The 22,023-nt window shown below is 35.4% G+C and overlaps 1 protein-coding gene across 7 annotated transcripts in view; it reads left to right on the top strand.

Moving 5' to 3' along the window:
* SOX6 (SRY-box transcription factor 6) overlaps nucleotides 1-22,023 on the top strand; it is a 602,540-nt gene that overhangs the window by 157,634 nt on the left and 422,883 nt on the right. The window lies entirely within an intron of this gene.

Below are 22,023 nucleotides of genomic sequence, written 5' to 3'. Positions count from 1 at the left end.
TGGTAACATGAGAACAAACATGATGGAAACTGACCTGGTTAGCTAAGGTGTCCCAGAAGGAGGAATGATTGAGCTGAGATCTGAGGGAAGAATAGGCAGTGATAATATAAAAGAGCTGGAGTAAGAGTGAGAAAGGGGAAAAATGTTTTAGGTAAAGGAAAGAGCATATGTAAAGGGCCTGTGGTGTGAGGGTTCATATTCCAGGAATTGGAAGATTGCTTGTGAGGCCAGAGCTCAGAGTGCTAACATGTAAATTTGAAACATTTGAAATATTTTATTTATTTCTCACAATAATCTGAGGTAGTTTTTATTGTCTTCATTATATAGCTGTGCAAATTGGTACTTAAAGAAATGAAGTGGTTTTCCCAGCATCAGTTTACTAAGAAATAGCCAAGCTTATTTATCATGTCTCCTTATACGCACTCACCAGAGTGTGTAAGTTCAATGAAGACAGAGACCTTATTTTGTTTGGAGCTGTATATTCAGCAATTAGAACAGTGCCTGGTGCATGGTAGATGCTCAGTAAATATTTGCTGAATGAATAAATGAGAATGAATAAATTAGAATCAAGGTATATCAAACTACAAAGTCCATCCTGTATGCCACGATGCAAATCAGAACTACCAGATCATTTCTTAGAGAAGGTTTTGATAAGGGGCCAAAGCTTTAGGCCAGTGCAATCTAAAGGTGATGAATAAAAATCATTGTTGAAGGAGAAAATAGAGTTCAGAAAAAATAGACTAAGTAGTTCAAAATATATTTGTTATAAACTAGAATTAGGTTAGAAGAGTGAAGGAAAAGAAGGCCCAGATTCTAAAGCTTTTGATGGCTAATTTCCACAATAGCTTTCACTAGATGTTAAGGCTGGAAATGTTGTTTGCTATCTCAAAACTGCACATTGCTTTACCTTAGTCAGACCGTTTCATGGGGAACAAAACACAGAAAATATGCCCTGTATAATTTTTCTCTTTGGCCCCCTCTAAGTCTTCATTCACAAGTCTCCTTCCTTCAAACATTTTCCTTATCAGTTACTTTCAGATAATTTGTCCCCAGTGCAATGAGACCTGAGTGACATTGAATATCTGTTAACTTCTTGGTTCTGAGTTAGTAGTTTACATGTGTAACTTTACACCTGTTGAGTATCTCACTCCTAGGAATACAAGCCTTATTTTTTTGTCTCGTCATCTCACACTGTCTCAATAGATATGTTCTTTTAGCACTTCAAACTATGTTTATATTTCCTCTTTTGTCTCAGAGGACAAATGTCTCATCTTTTTTTGTCAAGTGACATCTCCATTTGTGCTTTTGTACTTTATCCCCTCCCACCTCCATCAGAACTTTGCTCCATTAATTAACCTCATCTCTTGCAACTCCTATCTCTTCTTTTTCATGGAGTTAGAGATTCAGGTTTTAATTCCTGTTTGGCCACTTTCTGGCTTTGGGATCTTGAGTGAATTGTTTGACTTTCCTAAATCTGAATTTCTTATCTGAGAATGCCATTTGTCCTGCTAACCTTGCATGTTTGTAGTGAGTGAGTTAAGATAATGTGTCAGTTATAAACTAGAAAATCCATTCAAATTCAAGATGCTACTATTACAACCTTTGTGCACAAATAATTCAGATCTTTTCTTAAAAAACTTTTCCTCGTCTCTGCTAACCCTTGAACTATCCTTATTTCCTTTTTTTCTTTTTACTATCAAACCTGTTGAAACAATAGTCTTTTTTCCTTTTTTTTGCTCTCTACCTTTCCTTATTCTTCAGTGTATGGTTCTATCCGATTCTGGCTAACTCGATTGAATCTATTGCCTTGAGGATTACTAGAGATTGCATAATTCCAAATTCAGTGTCTTTTCTCAGCCTTCATACTCCTTGCTTTCTGTAGCTGTTTATATTGTTGGCTGAAAATGACTCAGTATAGTACTATGTATGTAGTAGGTATTCAACAAGTTTTGGTGAGTGAGTATTATACCTTCTCATACCTTTTGGATGAATCTGCTTTTTCTTCACATAAACGAAACATGTGGTGTCAGGTATAATTCTAAATTCTGCTGTTCTCGATGCTTTCCCTTGGAGGTATGATCTGTTCCTCTGCCTTTCAGCTATACATGGATGGATTTCATATCCACTTTCCCAGCTGTGTCCTGAACTTGATTGAGTTCTGTCTTTTTAACTCTGCCACAACCTGGAGGAATCCCATTGTCATTTATTAATCAAGCTTATTCTCTTCCTTCCCTGAATCAATCTTTCAGACTTTTGTAATTTTGGCAGTGGTATCAGTACGAAGTCATTCAAACTTGAAACCTTAGGCATGTGCTCGACTTATTTTTCCTTATATGTTTCTACAATGGTCATTCATTTGTTCATCCAGCATTTGTTGAATGTTCATTACATGTAAGGCACTACACTAGATTCTGGGAATTCATTAGTGAAAAAAAAACAGACAAAAATAACTATTTGCAAGAATCTTATGTTCTAGTCTTTTGTATTCATTCATTCATTTTCTCAACAAATATTAATTGAGAGTGTTGAGGGTGCAATTTTATACAGGGTGTCTGATAGGACTTCTCTGATTTGAAAATTTGAGCAGAAACCTGAATGAATGAGGTAACAAGCCATGCAAATGATGGAGGAAAAAGCTTTAGGCTGAGAGAACAATGTGCAGAAAGGCTTTGAAGTGAGAAGTGGTTGACTGTTCAAAGAAAAGTTGCTACCAATGGTATGTTTAGAGCCAAGTAAATGAGTAAAAGGGAAGTTAAAGATAATGTTAAAGAGGTATTCAGTGGCCAGATCAAGTAAGGTCCTCTAAGGCCATGGTGAATATTTAGACTTTTACTGAATGACATGAGAAGACATTGGAGGGTTTAAGAGAGAGGCAAGATGATCTCATTTTCATTTTTAAAATAATCACTCTGCTATTAGAATAGACTATAGAAAAGCAGGTGTGGAAGCAGGGACAATTGTTAGGAGGCTCATACAATATTTAAATAAGGGATGATGAATATTAGCAGTAGGAAAAGGAAAAGTTACATGCTATGAGTGGGTAAATTAGAAATAGGATCCTGTTCTGGGATCCTCTTCTGGTAGCATGGTTTGGTGAGTTGGCAGAACCTTTCCTCCTAGATGCTGTTTCCCTAGATGGTTACAGCCCTGGTACATGGCTTAGTGAACAGAATGATGGCTGGATTTGCACACTATTTGTGCCTTCAGCCGAGCACCCTTGTGCAGTGAATAAACTGTATATAGCATATAGCTGTCTTGGATAGAGGTGATAAGAGCGAGAAGTTACTCTTTTTTTCCCCATTCCCATTACCCTCATCCAGGCTCTTATCACTTCATATATACTTACTTCTCCAGCAATATTGTAAGGCTTCTAAGAACCAGAAATGTCTTCTTCTTTGTTTTACTAGTATTTGGCATGGTCTCCTATCTGTAGTCTCATATTTATTGATGGTGGCAATAATGAAAGCATTTTATGTCAATCCTTTGCAAAGATTGTTTTATTAAAGTTTCCTGGGGGTCTAAAATAGTTCTCATTGCTAATAAAATCTAATTATAAAAGCTTATTCCATTGTTAAGTCACATGAACTGTCAAATATAAAGACCATTGATGTGACTTATATAATTAAAACTGAGTGTACTTTTTTTTATAACATCTAGTATTGCCATTTGAGAGGCTGATTGTCTGAATGTACCTGGATTTGCTTCAATGGCCAATGCCAACTGCAAGGAAAGTGACAAAATACTTGATTTTTTACATATGTGCCTATTGAGTTAATCTAGCAATATCTTGAAGTGACATGTCATGGAGGATGAGGCAAGTGTATAGAATACTGGCAAGTCCTACACCAGAGTAACAAGGCACTAGTTTAGCCAGTTTCACTAAAAGCTTGGAATCTACTGTATTAGAGGGATTGTACAAGAATCGTGTTAATTGCTAGCTTATTTTTCATATGGTTCTGTTTTAATGAAGTATATTTGCTGCAGATACTTGAAAAGTAAATTGCACCATGTCTAAACTGGCTGTAATTCCTACGGTGCTTCTACTAAAATGCTTGATAGTTCCTTTGTAAAGTTTCTTCATTCACAATTTTTTTTTTTTTTAGTTGAAAGGTGGCTTGAAAACTGAAGCTGAAGCTGAAAACTTTTTTTCATTAAAGTCAACCTCTGAAAAGACCAAGAACAATAATTCCCCCACCCCCTCGATTCCAAGTGAAGCCACTTCAACTTAGTTTCTTTAGTGTTATTGGGGTTCTCTTCATCACATGGCTTCCTGAATGGGCGAGGTGAGGGAATGGGCACTAGGAAGTGTCCCTTATAGGAACTGCACTGACTTTACCAAATCCTGAAGTTAGATTTCTTCACATGGCAATGCTTTTATCTCTTCAGGAATATGAAACAGAACAGCCTGAAATATTAATAGGATCTCTTTTTTGTACATTTTTAATGTATTGTACAATGGCACCAAAGCTGTTAGATGCTAATGTTAAGTTAGAAATGAAATCAAGGATAAATTGTTTAGTAGTACTGTAAAAATCTTTCCGTTTCATTTATTTCCTTCTGTGAGACTAGAATATCAACATATAGTCATTGTATTTATTTTAAATTTTTTAGAGTTCAGATGCTTTATCTTGCTTAACAATGATATGCTGATTTCCTCTAAGTGTTCTATTTTGGTGTACCTGTAACTAAATTTATAATATTGCTTTCATATTTGCTGAAGAATATTAATAATGTCCTTGTTACACTTAAGGTCAAGTTCTGCAGAGCAAAAAGGGAGACATGGTTCAATGAGTTTTATCAAAATTTCTTTTTCTTCTCACATTGTCACTAAAATAGTCTCTTTGTTATCTGAATAGGGCATCTGCTGACTGGTCTGGCCCTCTTTAAGTGATTGTGTGAAAAGTCTTGGTCAAATCTGTTAGGCCTTGGAGGCCCAGGAATCTAAGTGCTACTGAGCTTGAAGGACATAATGTCCTTGGTCTGTTTTGTCTTCCATTTATGGACACCTTTGATAAATAACCCTGATGTAGGTATGGAATAAAACAAACACTACAGTATTCTAAGCATTGATTGGCCCAAATAACTAATTACCTCTTAATAGGCAATGTAGTCCAAAACTACAATAGAAATTAAAATTAATTTTTCACTTAATTTAATCATCATAATACAGAGAGTCCTAACACAAAGAGATTCTTTTTTAAATAAAAACTACTTTGTGGGAAATCTTCCAGAATTACAGTCCTGTCTTCTAGCTACCTAGTTTTCTTTCAAGAAAATGTTCATACTAGATCAGATAGTGTCTTGCCTAGATGTACCTGAGTATGTTTAAGGAGTTGTATTGAACATATCTCTTAGCCGCAAGGACTAGTCATTTTTATTTTTATTATTGTTTTTTTGCACGGACAGGCACTGGGTATTGAGCCAGGGTCTCTGTCATGGCAGGTGAGAGTGCTGCCACTGAGCCACTGTGACCCACCCAGGAACTAGGCATTTTTAAATGTCAGCCTCAATGCTGAAATTTTATGAGAATGGAAAGAAATACACATTTTCACTTAGTCTAGTCTTCCCTTTGGAAAATGTAGTGTGCTGCTGTTGTCTCAAATTGGAAGGATTTACAAAATTTTCTTTAAATACTCGTGGAAAGCAAATGAACTCCAGAACTAGACAATGAAAAAATATTGTACCTTCCTTTTAACAGTCTTAATAATTATAGCACATAAGTTTTAGCCTCTTTTTTTTTCGACCTTTTCCTCAATTTATATTCACCCTGGAGAATTCTTTTTTTATTCTTTTGTCTTGCCTTGTTTGTTTTATTTCAAGCATGGTTTAGCTTTTCACTGAAGCAAGAGCTTAAAAAGGTCAGAATAAGAAGAGAACAATTACCTTTGTGACAACTGTCAATTAGTTGTACATTTATTCAAGATAGAATACATTATTTACCAAGTAATGTTTAAAAACAGAATTAGAAATTCCTTTTGAATTTGGTTTAACTTGAGAAATCTTAGAAAATTTTTGAAGCTCCATTCTGTCACATGTTTTGTTTTGTTTTTTTTTCTCATGTAGGACTGCTTCTAAAACTCAAAGAGAATAGCTCTTTGGAATGTTCTCTGACTTTGAACTCTGACTTTTGAACTTCCCACTTATAAGGTATGGGGAGCCCCACGTTGAGTTAAGTAGTTCAACATAGTTAGATTGGCTATTGCCATGGTGCTGACAGTAATTGAGGTTGAACCTCTGAAAGTGAGGTTTTATCATACCAGGTTGCCCCAAATAGCAGTTTAAAAACAAGAAAAAAAATCTAGCCATAGCTTTTTCATCATTATCAAATCTGTACTTGGAAGTTTTTTTTCCCTTTTCTTTTAAGAGATATCTTTTATTTTAAAGATAAAATATGATATTTAGTAAGGTTTTTGGCTTTTAAATTTTAATTTTTTGAGTTTATTTGTGTTTTCAGATCTAATTCTTGAACTGTACCTCTTTTGGACTTGATTTTGTTTTCAGAGAAATAACAGAGCTAAGCTTTTCATTTAATTGTAATAAAATACTGCCCTAAAGAAGAACAAAAAATGCTTTTTTTTACTAGATTGTATGGAAAAGCTTATAACCGTAATAATATTTTAACTATAGTTCGTATAGACCATACTCATTTAAACTCTATGCAAATCTTTGTAACTTCAGGGCAGACAAGCTACGGAAACTATAATGTGTGGTATAGTGAGCACACACCATAAATTTGATAATCATACTTGTGAATTCATCATATTGTATATAGGAGATCGCTGTAGCATTATGAATAGCAATGTGCAAATGACGTAAAAAATGTTGCCGTTCTCTTGAATGTTTAGTGATTTTAATGTTACTGTATTATTTCAGTCTGTGTCAAGTTGCATTGATATTAAGTGAAGATGTTAAAATAGCAGAAATTTTGCATTGGCTTTAATGTGTGGAATTTCTATAATTCCCCATGAATCTGGATGTTAATATAAATACTCCTTTTGTAGGGCAACAGGAAACATGCTGCCTAGACTTACACCCAGTGAGGGCTGCTTCTGCTGTTTAGAGAAATAGGAGTGGGAGGCTGTCTTAAATGAAAGTGAAAAAAGGCATTTGTTTAGCTGCATGGCAACACAAATATTTCACTTAGTGAGGACTGACAATGCATCTCATTATATGATCTGGTACCAGTTTGTAAAAATTTTGTTTAACTTTCCATATTAGTTGATGGTGGCTGTACGTAACTGAAGCCTGGGATGCAGGCCTCATCTTCCCTTTTTACCTACCACTTTTTTTTTTTCTTTAATCCCAAAGTAACAGATGAGAGGGAGCTAAGGATATTTGGTCCATTAAATACTATTAGGAATATGTGGGGAAGTCTGCCAGGTTGAAGTCTGCCTCAGGCTAGACATTTGTCACCTTTCCTTATTTCTCTTACCACTAATGCACTCACTTTTTTTTTAAGGCTAATTGTTACATTTTGCCTTGATAGTAGAAACACTCGATGATATTTGTTTTAATACCTTTTAAATTGCAAGTACCTTGTGGTGCTACCATTGCCTAAGTAGCAGTCCTGTGTTCTTAAGGCAAAAATTCTTGATCTTAAACTCTCCAGTCAGTTCTTAAGATGTATGTGGATCCTAGGCTAGTTTTGCTTTTTTTTAGTGTTAGAAAGCAAAGGAAATAAACTAATGATGACTACCATATCACTTTTTAGAGTTATTTATTTTATGGATTTTGATCTGAAGAAGATAGAGAAGTACCAGGGTTTCTGTTCTCATTGGCATTATCCCTGCCCCATAGGCATCAATTTTAATTTCAACTTCAGGGTATGATGGTGTAAGAGGGAAGCAGAATACATTTCTAGATATCCATGACTGTTATATGTGAATGAAAGATTCCCAACATCCATAAGCATAGAATGAAGTGCAAGGATTAACTGGGTAAGTATTCCAGGGAATGCACTTCTTTTTTCATAGTTTCATGATACTTTTTAAAGCTGTGGCATCAGGAATTTCACAGTTTATTAAAGACCGTTTCAAAGTGTTTTGCCAGTAAGAGAGTAGTAATTTACAATAGACAAAGCATTTTCAAATTGTATAAACTAAGAGAGAATTAAAAGTGGGAATCACTTGTGAGGATAAATTGGAAACAAATTCAAATTGTTGGCATTTTTTATATTATCTGTATAAGATTGAGGGGTCGAAGGGTTGTGTTTTCTGGGTAAATTTAGTTTTTTTTTTTTTTTTTTTTGTAGAAGTGGTTGGTGTATTTAGTTTTTTAAAAGAAGAAATGTGGTCAATGTAAGTTACAAAGTGCCAATATGTGAGTTTTAAAAAAAACACTTTTGGATTTTTCAGTTCTATGTGTTATTACTTAGTTCCTTCTCAACAAAAGCTGCTCACTTCCTCTCTTCAAGCACAATATTATCAACTTTTCCAGCAAGTCTGACTTTAGGATAGGTGAATTGGTCCAATATTAAGGGTACAAATATGGGCATCAAAGAATATAAAGTTCTTGAAAGATCCTATTGTGAATGATTTAGTGCTATGGACATACAAAGTCCAAATTCTGGGATTAACCAGTAACCTGTTGAAATGAAGAGTCCTTAATTAAAAAATGTTTGGACTTTTCTAGCTGGTACAAATTAGCCATCATTTGTTTCCAAGAATTGTCGGGTAGCATTCAGTTTTCTAAATTTGATGTTTTGAAGTCAGTAGGATCCTCTAAAATATCGTACTTGGTAAACTGCCTAGGATTCAGAAAAAATCATTTCTATAGTATCAGAGAGACTAGAAGATATCTTGAAAAATTCTGTTCTGTAGTTTAGTATTTCCTTTGCTAAAGAATAATGCTAGAAGCATGATTCTGACCAGTGGGAAAAGTTGGCATATCAGCCTGCAGGAAACCTGGCAAAAGAATCTCTTTGTCTGGACATGCCTTTTCTTTCTGTTGAAGTCTGATTGTGAATTACTATTTTGCATGTGTGTCTAAATGTGAAGGCAGATTTTTCAAGGTGACTACATTACACATGACAGCCAGACTGCCTTCAACACTCCATTAACCTACCATGGTGCTAATGCCTCATGGGAGTAAGCTTTGCGATCATGTCCACTGTACAGGACGAGGTAGGCTATTGGAGTGAGTATGTGTTCTTGATAGAGCTATATGTTGGGACAAATCCCTTGGGACATCACATGTGTTGATCTTTGGTGTGTGTGTGTGTGTGTGTGTGTGTGTGTGTGTGTGTGTGTGTGCATGCATACGGAATCGAACCTGGGTCTCTGGCATGTCATGTGAGAATTCTGCCACTGAGCCACCATGTGTTGATCTTTATGATGAATATTTATTATTAAGGACTGTCCATGATAAGTCCTTGGACTTATCCAGAGTCCCAGATTCCACTTAATGTTCCTCGTGATTTTACTGTTTTAACCCAGGAAGCATTTTTTTCTTCTCCCTTCTCTTTATTGCTATTTTACCCAATGCGATTCCATTTAAACTTCATCAGATCATCTTAAGGGTAGTAGAATCCACCAAGATTGATAATTTATTCTGCCTGTATAATTAATATATATGTGCAAATGGTATATATTTTATTTGCCTGCTGCAGGTAAAAAGGTCTTTGTGGATACCCAATTGTTTTTATGGTGAGGAGATACAGATTTTACCTGTACAGTGAAGCATGTGATTTATGCTTTTAGACTCTCAAACAATAAAACTTCATTCCCATTATGTAGAGATGGTTTACTTCATATTTTATTACTCGTTTTCTAAAAACAAATACTAATAAAAATGAGCATGCCTTTTGTTTGGATATCTTTGGAATAGAATGGCCGGTAAAGATAGTATATGAAGATTTCCGTTTTTAATACATTGTGAATATGATGACTGCCAAAGTATTCTAGCATACATTATCTATATATCTCAAAATCTTTGAATCTTGAATGATATAATGCATTGAAATATATTTAAAAATATATGGTATCTTTATCCTAAATTTTCTAAATAGTTTTGGACTGACTTATGTAGAAGCAGTTTGTATTTTTCTGTTATATTTCACACTTTTCCCTCTACTGGGAATACCTCTATAAAACATCTTTATTTGTAAGAATTGTACCCATCTTTCAAGGCCCAGCTCCTTGTATTCTCCTCTGATCTCACTTCATCTGAACTTTCCTAGCATTTTCTCTTTTTTTGTGCTTGTAACAATTTGTCTTGTAGTTTTTTTGAATATTCCTTTCTACTAGTTTCTGATCGAAAAGTTTTTTATTTCCCCCTGAGGGCAGGGATATTAAGCCCAATCTATCTTAAATAACTCATATGACCATATGGTGTCTACTATTCAGTACTCAGTATATAACTCGTGAGTGAATTAACTAAAAATTTTGAAAATTTCCACTCTCCCAAACTTTTTAATAACTTTCCAAATGTGCATTATCTTTCTTATATTTAGCTTCTCTTATATGTGTTGCTTGTTTTTACTGATTCTGTAATTATCCTGGGTGTTAGGCAAGAAGTATTTCTTGAATATGCAGATGAGTTGACTGAAACATTTTTAAAAATGTGAAATGTGTTATTGTAAGAAATGTTAGATCTTGAGGTTGGGGGCGGTGGGGAAGATGGAATTTGCCATGTCACCCTCACCATGCTCCTTCTTGTTCACTTACCAAGTATGATTTTGAAGAAGTGAAGATTAACTATATGCCTTTGTACCCCCTTTAGCACAATAGTTTGCTCATCATCAGTGCTCTAAACATGCATAACATGAATATGTGAATGAATTTGACATCAAAGCATTGCCTTTGATGCCACTCCTTCCCTTAATGACTTTCCGCTCTCCACAGGCTTTCTTTGCATTTGTATTCTCCTTCTCTGCCCTCTTATAAAATGGTTCACTAAAGCAATCGATGACTACATTCAACCCCAGTTTAATTTGCTGTCCATTGGTGGTCTATGCATTTATAAAAAAGGTAAAAATATTTTCAAATAAAAATTTAGATAATCAAATTAAATTGTAAGGGGTCTTCATTCATCCTAAAACCTTTCTTTTACCTAATCTAATAGAGAAACATCTTTATAGTTGACCTCCAAGCAGTTTTTGTGGTGCTTGGTGACCCCAAAATGGAAATTCCTAGAGATAGTAGCTGAAATAGGCCTCTATAAACCTTTGAAATGGTTCTAATAATTTAAATGAATTAAACTTAACAATGATGAAACAGAAGGATAGAAAGAATATTTTAGGTATCTAGCTCTGAAATGAGGAAATAGAACTAAAGTTATCAAAAGGATCCTTTTGCTTTCACTTGCCTTAATAATTGCTAGGTTCATAGTTTTTTTCTTCCTTTGGGACTGCCAGAAACAATTCAAAGATGTCTTTGCCATGGGACTGCTGTTGCAATGAAGATTTTGTAATTGTTTTAAATTTTTGAAGTTATCTCTACTGTAATAATTATTGGAAAAGAAACTGCTTTGAATTATAGATATATTGTGTATTGATTTTCCCGTCTAGCATTTGTTACTCATTCTTCTTTGATAAAAGCACCCTGATTTTTTCTGGGGGAACAACCCTTCTTTTACCTTTTGTACATGTAGTTGGCATGGGGTACTCTAACCCTCCCAAGTCCTATGGCATGAACACAATAGTTATACCTAGTCAATCAGAGCACAGCATACTCCTGGCCACCATGATTGGTTCAGGAATAAACATGTTATCCAGCCAGACCAACACGACTCAATCCTGAGATCTTGGAATTATTGGGAAGAGGATTGGTCTTTCAACTGAAATTTCTGACCTGGAGGTTCTGATAGTCATCTTTGTTTCTGAAAGTCATTACTGTTTAAGTCGTATAGTTTCTACTGAAACAATTTATTTAGCATTTCCAGAGAACACAGAACAAATGAAGTGATATAGGTAGGTAGCTCAACTTGGATAGGAATTAGAGAGAGCATTTTATCTGCCTTTGCTCTGAAGTAATATTCTCCCCTTGTGACATGTATATGTTACTCCTATTCATTAACACATAATTCTACTTAAGAACAACTTTAATGATTTACTTCAACTTAGAGATCATTTCACTAGTTTGGAAAAAAAACAGAGGTAGATGTTACAGTGTAAATTTTGCTGTTTACCTGGGAAAAAACAGTCTTTATATGCAAGAAAATTTGTTCTCCAAATATAGCTATCCAAATTCTACTCGACTTTCGTAAATCGCAGTGTAAGGGACAATGTTTTAAATTTATATATGTTATATAGCCTTTTAGAAGGTCTCCACTTTATTTTTCTTCTTTTCACATTGTTTTGTAAATACTAGGTTAATAATTGATCATCTCTCTTAAAAATATGTGGGCCATTTTGTTGATGATGTTAAGATTTTATTGCTTAAAAAATTTTTAAATCCCAACATTAACATATGATCCTAGTTTTCTTGTTTGTTCCTGCCATTCAGTGATGAATATTTTCAATAAACTTTGATCTTTTAACTTGAGAAACCTTAAGTGCCAAGGTCTCAAGTTTGCACAGTTTTCTCCCTAACCCTTGTAGGTGTCCTCACATCTCAAATCCATTGTCCCTTGAGTGTTTATGCTCTCCTTAGAAAATGATCATGTCCAGAGGTTGGGGTACTAATTAATTTATGAGAGCATGGCCCTTGTTAGAATCATTTTAAGATTAGGTACCACCCCAAAAGTTCTTGAAGACCATGGCTCATTTGGAATGACATGCATGCTTAGCTATATGGGTGGAGTTTCTCAGAGGTGTTAGATTGTGATGTTTCATTATCTTTCATTATATAGAATTTCCCCTTTCCCCAAATAAACCACATTATCAACCTAGAAAAAATAAAATTTGAAATGGCTAAAATGCCTAGGAAGAGCCTGTTTCTAGCAGTATCTCCTGTCTTCTTAGATCTCTTCCATGTGGTGATTTTTCTCTTTTTAGTCATTCACTTGGCTATTCATCTCCTCTACCCAAACCTGCTCGTAGAATAGTATCTCATAGCAGTCATATGCATTACTTTTTGGCTTGAAAAATTTTACTGCAATTTTATTTACATTAAAAACAACAAACAAAAAAATTTCACCCATAATTCTATTATTTGTCACCTGATTTCATTTTTACCTTTTATTTCTAGCTCTTGTCCATGTTAGTTATCAGAGAAGGCATGAACTAAACAGAGGAAAAAGCCCCTGCACCAAACTTGGAGCTAAGCAAAAGTTGGGATTTAAATACATATTAATTCGTCTGCTTATATCTCTAATTCCCTTTATAAAGGCAAGAGGATAGAGCGGCTTCTCCTGGCCCTATATATACCCCACTGATTGCATTAAGACTTTTATTATGTCGTTCTATCTCCAATTTTCTCCTTGGGGTTAATTTTAATCAGATTTTTATCTCTATAAACATAGGAAGTAAGTACAGCTTCACACGTAATTTTATCCGTGTTTCATCTCATTTCATTCTATATAAAAAATAGTTCAGTGCAAATGTTAGGAACTCTTAATTTTGAGTTTCCCAACTATCTGATATGACTAGTGATGCAATTTCTTTAAAAAAGAGTTTGTTTCATACTAATCACACTGTCAAATGCTGATAAGAAGCACAAAGTTCTGAAAGCAGCAAAAGAAAAGTGATTTACCACTGACAAGGGAAGCCACATAAGACTAATTTCAGACTATTCAGTAGGTACCATGGTGCGAGAAGGCAGTGGTATGATATATTTAAGATTCTGAAAGAGAAAAATTTCCAGCCAAGAATTCTTTTTCCAGCAAAATTGTCTTTCAAAAATGAGGGAGAGATTAAAATTTTCACAGACAAATGCTGAGAGAATTTGTTAACAAAAGACCTGCCCTGCAACAAACACAATAGGGAGTTCTGCCAGCAGCTGAAAAAAAAAGAAAGAAAGAAAGAAAGAAAAGACAGGAGAGAGAATCCTGGAGGAGAGCACAGAACTGAAGAATATGAGTAAGGATAACTTAAAGGACAAATAGAGAGAAAGGGAAAAATATATAGCTCTGACAAATAAAAACCAAAGGATAAGATGGTAGATTCAAGGACTGCCTTTACAGTAAAAACTTTGAATGTTAACAGACTAAACTCACCAATTGAAATATAGATTGACAGAATGGATTAAAAAATATGATCCACTTATATGCTGTTCACAAGCGACTCATCTTAGACCCAATGATACAAATAGATTGAAAGTGAAAGGATGGAAAAAGATATTCTATGCAAGCTGTAACTGAAAAAAAGCAGGTGTAGCTATACTAATATTAGACAAAATAGACTTTAAATGCAAAGATGTCATAAGAGATAAGGAAGGATACTACATATTAATAAAAGGGACAATTCAGCAAGAAGAAATAACAACCATAAATGCTTATGTACCCAGTCAAAGAGCTCCAAGGTACATGAGGCAAACACTGGCAAAACTGAAGGGAGCAATAGATGTTTCAAAAATAATAGTCAGAGGGTGGGCCACAGTGGCTCAGCAGGCAGAGTTCTTGCCTGCCATTTCAGAGACCCGGGTTCGATTCCTGGTGCCTGCCCATGCAAAATAAATAAATAAATAAGTAAATAAATAAATAAATAATGATAATAATAGTGGAAGACTTCAGTACACCACTCTCTTCTATAGATAGAATGACCATACAGAGGCTCAATAAGGAAATAGAGAACCTAAACAATGTGATAAGTGAATTACACCTAACAGATATATATAGATCATTATACTACAAAACACCAGGATATATATTCTTCTCTAGTGCTCATGGAACATTCTCCAGGATAGATTATATGCTGGATCACAAAACAGGTCTTAATAAATTTAAAAAACTCTTTCTTTGACCTCAGTGGAATGAAGCTGGAAATCAATAACCACCAAAGAACCAGAGCTTTCACAAATATATGGAAAGTAAATAACAGGTATTTGTTGGGGTTCTCTAGAGAAACAGAATCAACAGGGAACACTCGCAAATATAAAATTTATAGAAGTGTCTCATGTGACCACGGGAATACAGAGTCCAAAATCCGCAGGAGAGGCTGTGAAGCCGACGATTCTGATGGAGAGTCTGGACAAACTCCACAGGAGAGGCTTACCAGCTGAAACAGGAAGAGAGCCTATCTCTTCTGAATCCTTCTTAAAAGGCTTCCAGTGATTAGATTGAGCATCATTCATTCAGAAGACACTCGCCTTGGCTGATTACAAATGAAATCAGCTGTGGATGCAGCTGACATGATCATGATTTAATTCTATGAAATGTCCTCATTGCAACAGACAGGCCAGCACTTGCCCAACCACACAAACAGGTACCACCACTTGGCCAGTTGACACATGAACCTGACCATGACATAACATAAAAAAACCAATGGGTCAAAGAAGAAATTGTAAGAGAAATCAGCAAATATTTGGAGACAAATGAAAATGAGAATACAGCATATGGGATGTATCAAAGGCAGTGCAGAGTGGGAAATTTATTGCCATGAATACTTATATTAAAAAGAAGGAAAAGCAAAAATTGAGGACTTAACTGCTCACCTGGAGGAACTAGACAAAGAACAGCAAACTAACCCCAAAGCAAATAGAAGAAGAGAAATAACAAAGATTAAAGGAGAAATAAGTGAAGTGGAGAACAACAACAACAAGAAAACAGAAGTAAGAATCAATAAAACTGAAAGTTGGTTATTTGAGAAAATCAGTAAAATCTATGGATCCCTAACTAAGCTGACAAAAAAGAAAAGGAGAGAGAGAAGATGCAAATTAACAACATTAGAAATAAGAGGAGGGCCTTTACCACATACCCTGAAGAAATTAAAAAAAAATCAGAAGATAATATGAACAACTATACACCAACAAACTAGACAACTTAGATGAAATAGACAAACTCCTAGAAACATATGTACAACCTACACTGACTTGAGAAGAAACAGAAGACCTCAGTAAACCAATCACAAAGAGATTCAATCAGTCATAAAAAAATCTTCCTACAAAGAAAATTCCAGGGCCAGATGGCTTCACAGGGAAATTTTACCAAGAATTCACAAAAGAACTAACACCATTCCTGCTCAAAATTTCCAAAAAATTCAGGAAAAAGGAATACTATGTAACTTACTTTATGAAGCTAACATCACTCTAATACCAACACCAGATAAAGATGCTACAGGAAAGGAAAACTACATGCCAATTTCCCTAATGAATATAGATGAAAAAATTCTCAATAAATTACTTGCAAATCAAATTCAGCAGCACGTTAAAAGAATTATATAGCACAACCAAGTGGGGTTTATTCCAGGCATTCAAGGGTGGTTCAACACAAGAAAATCAATCAGTATAATACATCATATTAATGAGTCAAAAGAGAAGGATCACATGATCATCTCAACTGATGCTGATAAGTTTTGACAAAGTTCAGCATTCTTTTCTGACAAAAACACTTTGAAAGGTAGAAATTGAAGGGAAGTTCCTAAATATGATAAAGGAAATATATGAAAAACTCACAGCCAGCATCATACTCAATGGTGAAAAACTGAAAGCCTTTCCCCTGATATCAGGAATGAGACAAGGATGCCCACTGTCACCACTATTAATTCAACATTAATAGATGTTCCACATCTCATCCCTACAAAGTGGCTGCGATTAAACAAACAGGAAACAACAAATATTAGAAAAGATGTGGAGAAATTGGAATACTTATTCACCGCTGATGGGAATGTATAATGTTACAGCTGCTGTGGAAGACAGTTTAGCGATTCCTCAGAAAACTAAGTATCAAATTTCCTGCAACCAGCAGTACCAGTACTCAGTTTACACTCAGAAGACCTCAAAGAGGTATCACAAACAGACATTTGCACAGTGCTGTTCATAGCAGAATTATTCACAATTGCCCAAAGATGGAAACCATCCAAGTGTCTAGTTAAAGCAATCAGCAGGAAAAATAAATAAAAGGCTTCCAAATCAGAAAGGAAGTAGTGAAACTTTCATTATTTGTAGATGACATGACCCTATACTTGGAAAATCCTGAGAAATCTGACAAAGCTACCTGAGCTAATAAACAAATTCAGCAAAGTGGTGGGATACAAGATTAATACACAAAAATCAGCAATGTTTCTATATACAAGTAATGACCTAACTGAGGAGACTAAAATGGAGTTAAGAAAAAAAAAATCCATCTCAACAGCAAAAGAATCAAATATCTAGAAATAAACTTAACCAGGAATCTAAAGGACCTGTGCACAGAAAAGTACAAAACATTCCTAAAAGAAATCAAGGAAGACCTAATTAGGTGGAAAGACACTCCATGTTTATGGATAGGAAGGTTAAATATCATTAAGATGTTAATTCTACCCAAATTTATTTACAGATTTAATGCAATACCAATCAAAATTCTAACAACCTACTTTGAGACTTGGAAAGGCTAGTTATCTAATTTATTTGGAAATGAAAGGGGCCTCAAATAGTCAAAAACATCCTAAAAAAGAATGGAGTGGGAAAATGAAGCTTTAAAGAATGACCTTAAATCTTATTATAAAGCCACAGTGGTCAGAACAGCATGGCATTGGCACAAAGATAGGCATATTGTTCAATGGAATTGAATTGAGAGTTCAGAAATAGACTCCTAGATCTTTGGTCAGTTGATTTCAACAAGGCCCTCAAATCCACTGAACTGGGACAAAATTGTCTTTTTGATTAATAGGCCTGGGAGAACTGGATATCCATAATCAAAGGAATGAAAGACAACCCAATGCCTCATATCCTATACAAAAGTAACTCAAAGTGGACCAAAGGCCTAAATGTAAGAGCCAGTGCCATAAAACTCCCAGAAGAAAATATAGTGAAACACATTTTCAAGACCTAGTAATAGGAGGTAGCTTCTTAGATCTTACACCCAAATCATAAGCAATGAAATAAAAAATAAATAAACAGGGACTACTCAAAATCATATGCTTCTGTACCTCAAAGAACTTTGTCAAAGCTATATAAAGAAATCATACAACTCAACAACAAAAGAACAGACAACCCAATTATAAAATGAGCAAAAGATATGAACAGACATTTTTCTGAAGAGGAACTACAGATGACTAAAAAGCACATGAAAAGATGTTCATCTTCATTAGCTATAAGGGAAATGCAAATCAAAACTACAGTGAGATATCATCTCATCCCTACAAAATGGCTGCGATTAAACAAACAGGAAACAACAAATATTAGAAAAGATGTGGAGAAATTGGAATACTTATTCACCACTGATAGGAATGTATAATGTTACAGCTGCTGTGGAAGACAGTTTAGCGATTCCTCAGAAAACTAAGTATCAAATTTCCCTACAACCAGCAGTACCAGTACTCAGTTTACACCCAGAAGACCTCAAAGAAGTGTCACAAACAGACATTTGCACAGTGCTGTTCATAGCAGAATTATTCACAATTGCCCAAAGATGGAAACCATCCAAGTGTCCATCAACAGAGGGGTGGAAAAACAGAATATGGTATATACATATGTTGGAATATTATGCAGCAGTAAGAGGAAATGAGGTCCTGAGGCATATAACAACATAGATGAACTTTGAGTACATAATGCTGAGTGAAATAAGTCAACTACAAAAGGATAGATACTGTATGACTTAACTAATATGAAACTCCTGGAAAATGTAAAGTCAGAGTCTTAAAATATAGAGTACAGGGGACCTAAAGATAGACAGAAGCAAGAAAAGAGGGAATGGCTACTTAATATAGTTAACAAGATTGAACTTAAAAGTATGAGAATGGATAAAGGTGACAGTAGTCATTAGTGAGTTTATAAGTTATAGTGCCTTATTGATTGAAAGGGGTTGTTGAGAGCCATGTTCCTCACAGATTAGCACTCTAAATATAAATAAGTGCTTACATGAATTACTTCAAAGGCATAAAACTTATACAAAGAGTTCATAAAAAAGGGGTTTATGGAAAACACTACTTATTACATGTTAAGGTCTATATTTCACAAGAATATGTCACTAGTAACATAACAATACTAGGGGTAGATAATTAGGGGAGAAGAATTGAGGGGAGTTTTGGATCTTCTCTTTGGTGGGTATGTGTCTATCTGCTATTTTTCCTCTTTGGACAATTAAAATTGTCTAAAATTGACAGTGATAATGATTTTACAGCTAAATGGGGATACTGTGTGTTCTAGTTTGCTCCCTGCTGGAATGCAATATACCAGAAACAAAATGGCTTTTAAAAAGGGGAATTTAATGAGTTGCTAGTTTACAGTTCTAAGGCTGAGAAAATGTCCCAAATAAAACAAGTCTATAGAAATGTCTAATTTAAGGCATCTTGGGAAAGATACTTGGTTCAAGAAGGCCGATGACGTTCAACATTTCTCTCTCAGCTGGAAGGGCAGCAGGCGAACATGGCGGTGCCTGATGGCTTTCTCGTGGCTCTACCAAAAGAACTCTCTCCAAAATGTTTCCTCTTTTAAAAGGATTCTAGTAAGCAACTCCACCTTCAATGGGTGGAGACACATCTCTATGGAAATCATCTAATTAAAAGTTACCACCCACAATTTGGTGGGTCACATCTCCATGGGAACTATCAAAATGCTCCCACCCAGCAATACTGAATGAGGATTAAAGGACCTGGTTTTTCTGGGGTCCACCATAGATTCAAGCCAGCTCACTGTGAAACAATGATTGTTTATTTTGGATAGAATATATGCTGAATGAATGTATCTCAACAAAATCTACATATTCAAGATATATAAATAGAAAGATTCACGGCTAGAGAAAATGTGGAGAGAATGGTATACCTATTCAGTGTTGGTAGGTAGCAGAATTGGGCAGCCCTTCTGGAGGATAATGTAGTGGATCCAAAAGAGGCTAAATATAGGGTCTCTATATGATTAAGTAATCCCATTACTGGGAATATACTCGAAAGAAAGCAGGGATTCGAATAGACATTTGCACACTGATGTTATGGTGACATTATTCAGGATACCCAATGGATAGAGGTGGCTGAAGGGTATATTGACTGAGAAGCAGAAGGGTGAACTATGGTGTATACATATGATGGAATATTGTGGGGCTACAGAAAGGAACGAAGTCAGGAGGCATGACACAAGGTGAATGAACCATGAAGACATTATTGTTGAACAAAATAAGCCAGAAACAAAAGGACAAATATTTTACAGTCTCTTTTAGAAAGTATTTATAAGAAAATTCGGGCCAAGATTGTAAGCTCTTAAAGCAGTCACATTTATTCCTAAGCTTTAACTGTCATTTCTGAATTCTGAGATGCTGTGCTATATGTGTATAATCTGGTATTTTCCTGGAACTTTGGGTATTCTGTGTGACACTGAAGACTCAGAGTTGGAGTTCTGCAGCTTTGAAAGTCACCATTCCTACATACAGCAACTGTTAAAGAAGCTGAAAAAGAAATCAGGCTTCAATTAGAGATAAGAATGAAGCTGGTTGGGACTAAGGTAAATCAGAATACAGGGTAAAGGATAATATTGTCTATATTTCAGAACTTGACCTACTGCATGAGACCAAAGGAAGAGAGGTTTATTTTGTCCAAAACCTAAATATTCTGTAGCACACAATCTAACAATCTGTCTGGCCAGTTCAGTTAAACAATCTAAACACATGGAGTCTAGACTTGGGAACAAGATCTAGCAATTTTGTATAGCTTAATGTAATACCTGGATGCATTCTGGAGTTTATTGGGCAGATAATTAAAAAATATTGGCAAAATCCCTTGAGGGACTGGAGAAAAAATATGGAACTCTTAAGGTTTCCCACCTGGGAAATCCCTGATACTCTCTCAAACATTAGGGACCCACAAGTTAATAGGCCAAGCCTTTGATCTGAGGCTTGCTCTTATGAAACTCGTTCCTGTAACAGAGAAGTTAAGCCTACCTATAATTGTGTCTAAGAGTTCTGCCTAGCTTAGTTATGCCTAAGACAACCTCTTTTATTGCTCAGATGTGGCATCTCTCTCTCTAAGCCCAGCCCTGCGAGTAAAATCATTACCTTCCCCACTAAGTGGGACATGACGTGTGGAGGTGGATGTCTCCCTGGCAGTGTGGGATATGACCCCAAGGCTGAGGATGGCCCTGGCACCGTGGAACTGACAATGCCTACCTGGCCAAAAGAGGGAAAAGAAATGTTACAAAATAAGATATCAGTGGCTAAGAGATTTCAGATTGAGTTTATAGGCTATTCTGGAGGCTACTTACTCTTATGCAAGCTTCAGCAAGTTATTGCTTATTGCCATGGTATACCAACCAACAGTATTCTTGTAAAACCTAAAGAATACTTGTGTTCTAGATGAGACTCTATAAAAATTTTACTCATTAAGTTTATTTTCAGAAACCTATAATCTCCAAATGGTTCCTAGGCCAAATAAGCTCTGAAATCTAGTTACCAGTCTCTCTAACAGCATCAACCATTTGCATTCCCCTACCCCATAATGTTCATACCCCTTTTTAACATGAAGAAGTTAGAATGGTCATTGCCCCAAATTCCTGAAGATTGGGAGAAGGATCAAAGAAGAAGAAGGAGTTGCAATAGAGATGATAGAATTTAACAAATGAATATGACTACTGAATCATTTTATTGATATTTGTTTTTAGTCTTCAGTGTCTTAGAATAGCAAGAAGGAAATACCTAAAATTGTGGTACTGTAACCCATATCATACTTTGAATTTGTTCCATAACTACTTAATAAAATATGCTTTGATACATTTCCTAATATAATTTATGTGGACAGCTTAATTGAACACCATAGTACTTGGAACCTTGAGTAGGGCATGAGATTTTGTAGATTTGTCCAGAGTGATGCCCAGATAAATCCCATAACAATTTGAACAGTGAATAGGGAAGTATTTGCAGAGTCCCCTAGGGGGAATGGCCAGAAAGGGGAAAAATTCAATTTCCCCAAGTGGAGAATTCTTGATATTCTCACAGGCAGTGGGGACAGCCAAAGAAATAGGCTGAGCCTCCAGTCTTGGGGTTTGTTCATATGAAACTTAATTCCACAAAGGATAGGCTAAG

Source organism: Tamandua tetradactyla, chromosome 8 (genome assembly GCF_023851605.1).
Source record: "Tamandua tetradactyla isolate mTamTet1 chromosome 8, mTamTet1.pri, whole genome shotgun sequence".
NCBI classification, from domain to species: Eukaryota; Metazoa; Chordata; class Mammalia; order Pilosa; family Myrmecophagidae; genus Tamandua; species Tamandua tetradactyla.
This window is presented reverse-complemented; position numbering and strand designations above follow the sequence as displayed.